Consider the following 6,780-nt stretch of genomic DNA (forward strand, 5'->3'; position numbering starts at 1 on the left):
ATGGTTAGAATGGTTTTTGAATATAAAGATAAATAAAGCATAAATAAAGATAGAGATACTTATGTAATTCATTGGTGGGAATTTCAGATGAGCTTATGAAGATACTGTATTCCTTCTGAATCTCTACTTTCCTACTGCTTTCATCCAATCCTTCTTACTCCTTTCCATGGCAAGCTGTATGTAGGGCATCACCGTTGTCAATGGCTACTTCCCATCCTCTCAGTGAAAATGGTCCAAATGCTCTGTTACAACACAGCTAATCATCTGTCAGTTCTTGATCATGTCGGAATAGAATCCAGTGATTCTTTTGCGTCTGTCACTACGCCCAACACTCGCGAGTTTGAAGCTCGTCACAGTCATTCAATCCCCGAATCCTACTCGGAATACCACAGACAAGATTTAGACTTTCCGGATTCTCAAGAATGTTGCCATTGGATTCTAGCTTATACCACGAAGATTCTGATTAAGGAATCCAAGAGATACACGCTCGATCTAAGGTGGAACGGGAGTGGTTGTCAGGCACGTGTTCATAGGTGAGAATGATGATGAGTGTCACGGATCATCACATTCATCATGTTGAAGTGAAGTGAATATCTTAGAATAAGAATAAGCAAGAATTGAATAGGAAACAGTAGTAATTGCATTAATACTCGAGGAACAGCAGAGCTCCACACCCCTTAATCTATGGTGTGTAGAAACTCTACCATTGAAAATACATAAGTGATAAAGGTCCAGGCATGGCCGAGAGTCCAGCCTCCCAAAACGTGATCAAGAGATCAAAAGATGATCAAAAGATGAAAATACAATAGTAAAAACTCCTATTTATACTAGACTAGTTACTAGGGTTTACAGAAATAAGTCTTAGTGCAGAAATCCGCTTCCGGGGCCCACTTTGGTGTGTGCTTGGGCTGAGCTTGAGCTTTACACGTGCAGAGGCTTCTCTTGGAGTTAAACGCCAAGTTGTAACATCTGTTTGGCGTTTAACTCTGGTTTGTGACGTGTTTCTAGCGTTTTACTCCAAAATGTAGCATGGAACTGGCGTTTTACTCTAGAATGTGTCGTCTAAACTCGAATAAAGTATGGACTATTATATATTGCTGGAAAGTGATGATTAGATTTTTGATGGTATAGAATTTCACAAATGAAATCTCGTTGCAAGTATAGTTTCTAAACCAACAATAATCCTTTCATACAAAAGATTGTTTGTCACAAGTAACAAACCCCTAATTTTATAAACTGAAGTATTCAAACCTCGGGTCGTTCTCCCTAGGAATTACAATAGAGTGTCTTGTTATTGGTTGTGAGTTATTTTGGGGTTTTGATATGAAGCATGAAAAGTAAATGGCAATGAAAATAAAGTAACAACTATAAAAGGCTCTTGGCAAGGTATGAAAATTAGAAGTCCTATCCTAGTTATCCTTCTCAATTGTGATGAGAATTGTTCATTACTACCACTTAGTTAACCCTTACTAAATAAAGGAAATTCAAGTGGATGAATTGACTTGAGCCACAAGTTCTAGCCAACTCCCAAGGAAGGACTAGCTTTAGTGCACTCCAAACCAATTAGCGATCTCTCCAATTATCAATCAACAAAGGAATTAGATAACTCAAGTGTCACTAATTACTCTACCTAGGCCAAGAGGAATAAAATCTACACTATATCTAGAAGAGGCATTTCAACAAACACAGAAAAGGCAATAAAGGTAAACAACATAAATTGCAAGAATTAAAGAGAGATCTAACTACAAAGGCAAGAGATCAACAATAGAAAAGCAAAGAAGAACAATTATTATGAATTACCTCTTATTGAATTGAAAGAAAATGGAAAGAACAATAGTAGATCTACAACAAAGCATACGAACAACATAAAGGAAATTACAACAAAGGAATGGAAGAAGATGAATGTAACAACAAAGAAGTGAAAGGTAGAAGTAGAAGAAAGAAAAGATTAAAACCTAGATCTAAGAACTAATCCTAATCCTATTCCTAATTCTAGAGAGAAGTAAGAGCTTCTCTCTCTAGAAACTAATTCTAACTACTAAACTAAACTAATGGTAACTAGATTTCTCATCCCTCTTCAATCCTTGACTTAAATTGCATCAGAAATGAGTTGGATTGGGCCCACAAGGCTCCTAAAACCGCTGGGGATGATTTCATTAAAGTGGGCCACGAACAGAATCGGCGTGCGCGCCCCTGAACGCGAAGCAACATATGGCAAAATTTATATCATTTCGAAGCCCCGGATGTTAGCTTTCTAACCCAACTGGAACCACATCATTTGGACCTCTGTAGCTCAAGTTATGGTCGTTTAAGTGCGAAGAGGTTGGCTTGACAGCTTTCCGGTTCTTTCATTTCTTCATGAGTTCTCCAACTTTTCATGCTTCTTTCTTCATTCCCTTGATCCAATCTTTGCCTCCTAAACCTTAAATCACTTAACAAACATATCAAGGCATCTAATGGAGTCAAGGTGAATTAGATTTAGCTATTTTAAGGCCTAAAAAGCATGTTTTCACTCTTAAGCACAATTAAAGGAGAATATACAAAACCATGCTATTTCATTAAATAAATGTGGGTAAAAGGTTATAAAATCCCCTAAAATCAATACAAGATAAACCGTCAAATTGGGGTTTGTCAACCTCCCCACACTTAAACCAAGCATGTCCTCATGCTTAAACCAAGAGAAAGCAAAGGGATCAACATTTATTTAATGAAAACTAACTAAATGCAATCTACCTATATGCAACTATCTACATGAATGCAATTGCTTGGTCAAAATAAATTAATTCCCAAGAAGCATATATAAGCACAAGGGCAAAAGGTATTAACAACCATGCCAAACTATAATTGAATTGAGCTATTAAATATTTTTACAAACTTGCATGAAAGGAGATGATCATTGGTGGAAACATGTAATTGAGCATCAAACCCTCACCGGATGTATTTGCACTCTATTCACTCAAGTGTTTAGGGTTGATTCACTCAATTCTCTCCTAATCATGCTTTCTAAGATTTGTTTTTCTTCTAACAATCGACATATATTTCATGCATGCATACATATATCATGAGGTCTTTTCTTTGGTTGTAATGGGGCTAGGGTCAAGGTAGGATGCATATTTGGTCAAGTGAGCTTGAAATTTGAATCTTTGATAAACTTAAACTTCCCACCTAACCTATGACATGCTATACAATTAAATTCCAACCTAACTACCCATTTTTCACTCTTTCACATACTCATGTATTCTTTTTTTAATTTCACAACACTTATGCATTGATTTTATTGGACTATACTTTGATTTGGGGCATTTTGTCCCCTTTTTATTCCTTTCTTTTTTTTTTCCTTTCTTTTTTTTCTTTCTTTTTCTATATTTTTCCATATTATATTTTTTTCTTTTTCTTTTGTTTTTCTCATTTTTTTTATATACAAGAATCTCAATGCATAAGGTTTTACATTTGATCAATACATGAGTATGTACCCAATTCCCAATATTTTTAATAACAATACAAAATTACCCTTTTATTCACCCAATGTCCCAAGATTCCCACACTTGAATGATACTCACACACTCTAGCCTAAGCAAATCAAATATCCAAATAAGGCCATTTATTGTTTTCCGTTTTAGGCTTGTAATGTGCTAAAATTAAGAACAAGTGGGTTAATCGTAGGCTCAAATTTGGCTAACAATGGAAGATAAAAGGTAAGGCTTTTTGGGTAAGTGATCTAAATGAAATGATGGCCTCAATCATATAAATGCATGAATACACAAAATAATGGACATATAGAATCAAACAATTCAAAGATTACAATCATAGAAAGAGAATAATGCACACAAGAAGGAAAAATAAGTGGTTATAAGATGTAACCACACCATTAGGCTCAAATCTCACTTGCTTGTGTTCTTAGCTCAAAAACATGATCCACAAGATATATAATTCAAGCAAGTTTAATGAAAAGTTTTCACTCAAATCAATTGGTGCCCTCTAGATAGAAATCCTTGAAAAATTTCATTATTTTGACTAAGCTTATTGTGTATACATATGCAAAAATTAAGAGAATGCAAGTAAAAATCCTAAAATCCTAGAATGAAATGCAAAAGTGTTGGGATTAGAAACTTGTCACCTAAAATCGTCGAACGGTCGGACGACCTCCCCACACTTAAAAGTTTGCACCGTCCTCGGTGCACTCAAAGATGAGCAAGGGGGTACGGCGAATCTCCGGATTGCTACGTGTTCTTAGTCTTGCTTCCGTTATTGCTCGTGGTGCATTCATCATGAAAAAACAAAAATATAACACCATAAGGTAGGGTAATACAAAAGCAAGGAAGCATACTTGTTGGAATGAGGTAAATCACTAGAATTGAGTGAGTGAATTAGTGTGACATTAAGAAATATTAGGTGTGTGAATTCTAAATTGCGCGGTTTAGAACACACATTAGCATAAAAAGCTATGTCACCAAAGAAGCATGTACTTTACTCATTCTAGTATGCTTGAGATGCTTTAAGTAAACTTGTAAGGTAAAACAAGCATTAAAGAAGCATGAAAGCATTCAAGTCAAACACATATGGATGCATATGATCATGAAATACCATGCATTAAGATAAATGCACATCATCATCCATCATCAAGAGGTTGCCTAATCACAAAATAGGGCTCAAATCACATGGTGGCCAAATCATGTAATTCAAGAAGAGTTACAAGCTCGAAGGCAATTCTCATCACTTGGTATTTTTCAAAAGATAAGCATGAAAAACTCAAGACCAAGTAGCAAAATATAACCTCAATCATAGGATCCAACAAAGATTATCTAAAAACATTAATGCTAAATTAGCATTTAGGCAATAAGAGGCAACAATGTGTAGTAAACAAGATTAATAAGCCAACACTTATGATGAAAAGAGAGAAAATAAAATGAAAACTAAATTAAAGCTATCTAACAAACTAACTAACTAACTAATTAACTAACTAAAATAAATGGTTATCCATGGTGTTTGGAAGTGTTGGATGAGGGGTAGAATAAGGGAAGAAGAAAGGGGAAGGAAAGAAATGGAAAGAGGCGAAGAAGAGAAATGGATGGAAGAAAGGACATCCACGCGTACGCACGCATGGCGCGCGCGCGTCGATGGCTTATTTCGAGAGTGGCGCGTACGCGTCATGTGCGCGTGCACGCAAATAGGTTTGTGCCTCAGGCCCAATTTCCGCATAGTGCAGGCCTAACTCTCGGGTCAAGGTATGGAAGGTGGAACTTCTCAATCCACGCGTATGCGTGCATGGCGCGCTCGCGTGGATGGTCCAAAACGCTTGATGCACGCGTACGCGCACGGTGCGCGTACGCGTGGATGGTGCTTTGTTTTTCAAAAATTTTTGCTATGTTTTTGCACCAATCCAAGCATTCTAAACCTCCAAACAGCTACCAAAACACCTTAAACCTTATTTAACATACTAAACTACCAAATATACTCAACTAACTAAAAAAAACACGAAATTAAACTAATTTTACCAATATTTACAAAAAGAGAAAATGAAAAGAAGTTACCATGGTGAGTTGTCTCCCACCTAGTACTTTTGTTTATTGTCCTTAAGTTGGACTTATGGGGAGCTTCTCTCAAGGTGGCTTGTGCTTGTACTCATCTTGGAACTTCCACCAATGCTTGGACTTCCAATAAGCTCCATCATTCAAGATTAATATCTCCAAGCTTTGATGGAGTTCTTCACAAACCATGGGCTCCCAATGTTGATCCTCATGTGTTCCCGGATCCCATATTTTGTCTTCACACCCATCTCCAAGTTGATTATCATTAATCCATGTGGGTGGTGAGCAAGGTGAATTCTCAACAAAGTGACCAAACATCCTTCTAGACCCATGTACTCTAGTTATACACCAACCTTTGCTATCAAGCTTTGGACATGTGACCATAATGAACCTAGGATGGTGCTTCCAACCACTAACCATCTCCTTTTTACTCTTAAAGCCACAAATATATCTAAGTTGACCATCCGTTTCAAGCAAACCATATTCAAGGGGGATAATAAAGCTTGAGTATAAGGAATTTACCCACTTGAATGAGAGAGTGGATGGTGGTGGCTTGGGGAGAGGTATTTCCAATGTGCTAGTAAGCTCCACTCCCTTGTTTTCGTCCTTGATTGCTTCCACCTTTTCACAAACTTCTTCATTCTCAATCATTTGTTCATCAACTTCATCTAACTCTTCTCCATCACTCAAGTCATAAATGGGAGGTTGAGAGAAATCTACCTCCACATCACTTTTAAATTCATTGGGAGAAGGTTCTTCAAATTCAAAGGATTCTTCACCAAGAAGATTGGATGCATGATCTTCATCACCAAGGGAACTCAATTCTTGCTTCATTCTTTCCAAGTCTTCATATAGAATATGCCTCGGAGGTTGTGCACATTTCTCCTCAACATCAAATTTACTCTTCTTGGAGGGATTTTCTTTGACTATAGGTTCCCATGGAGGTTCTGCATCTCCTAAGTCTTCAACCACTTCTTCCTCTTGTTCAATAATCATAGGTTCCTCCAATTGTTCTAACACAAAGTGGCATTCCTCCTTTTTCATCGGAGTTTCCAATTTCTCCTTCATGCTATTCTCTTTAATCGATTCTCCACATGTGACCATGGGAGTTCTTTGAGTGCTCATGCATTGGGAGGCTAAAATGCTTACTACCTTGGTCAAGGTAGCCATAAATTCTAGTGTCTCCCTTTGCATTTTTCCTTGCCCTTGAAGTATAAGGCTAAGGATTTCATCCATCGAGGATTGGAGTGGA

The sequence above is a fragment of the Arachis hypogaea genome, chromosome 2 (genome assembly GCF_003086295.3).
Source record: "Arachis hypogaea cultivar Tifrunner chromosome 2, arahy.Tifrunner.gnm2.J5K5, whole genome shotgun sequence".
Classification (NCBI taxonomy): Eukaryota; Viridiplantae; Streptophyta; class Magnoliopsida; order Fabales; family Fabaceae; genus Arachis; species Arachis hypogaea.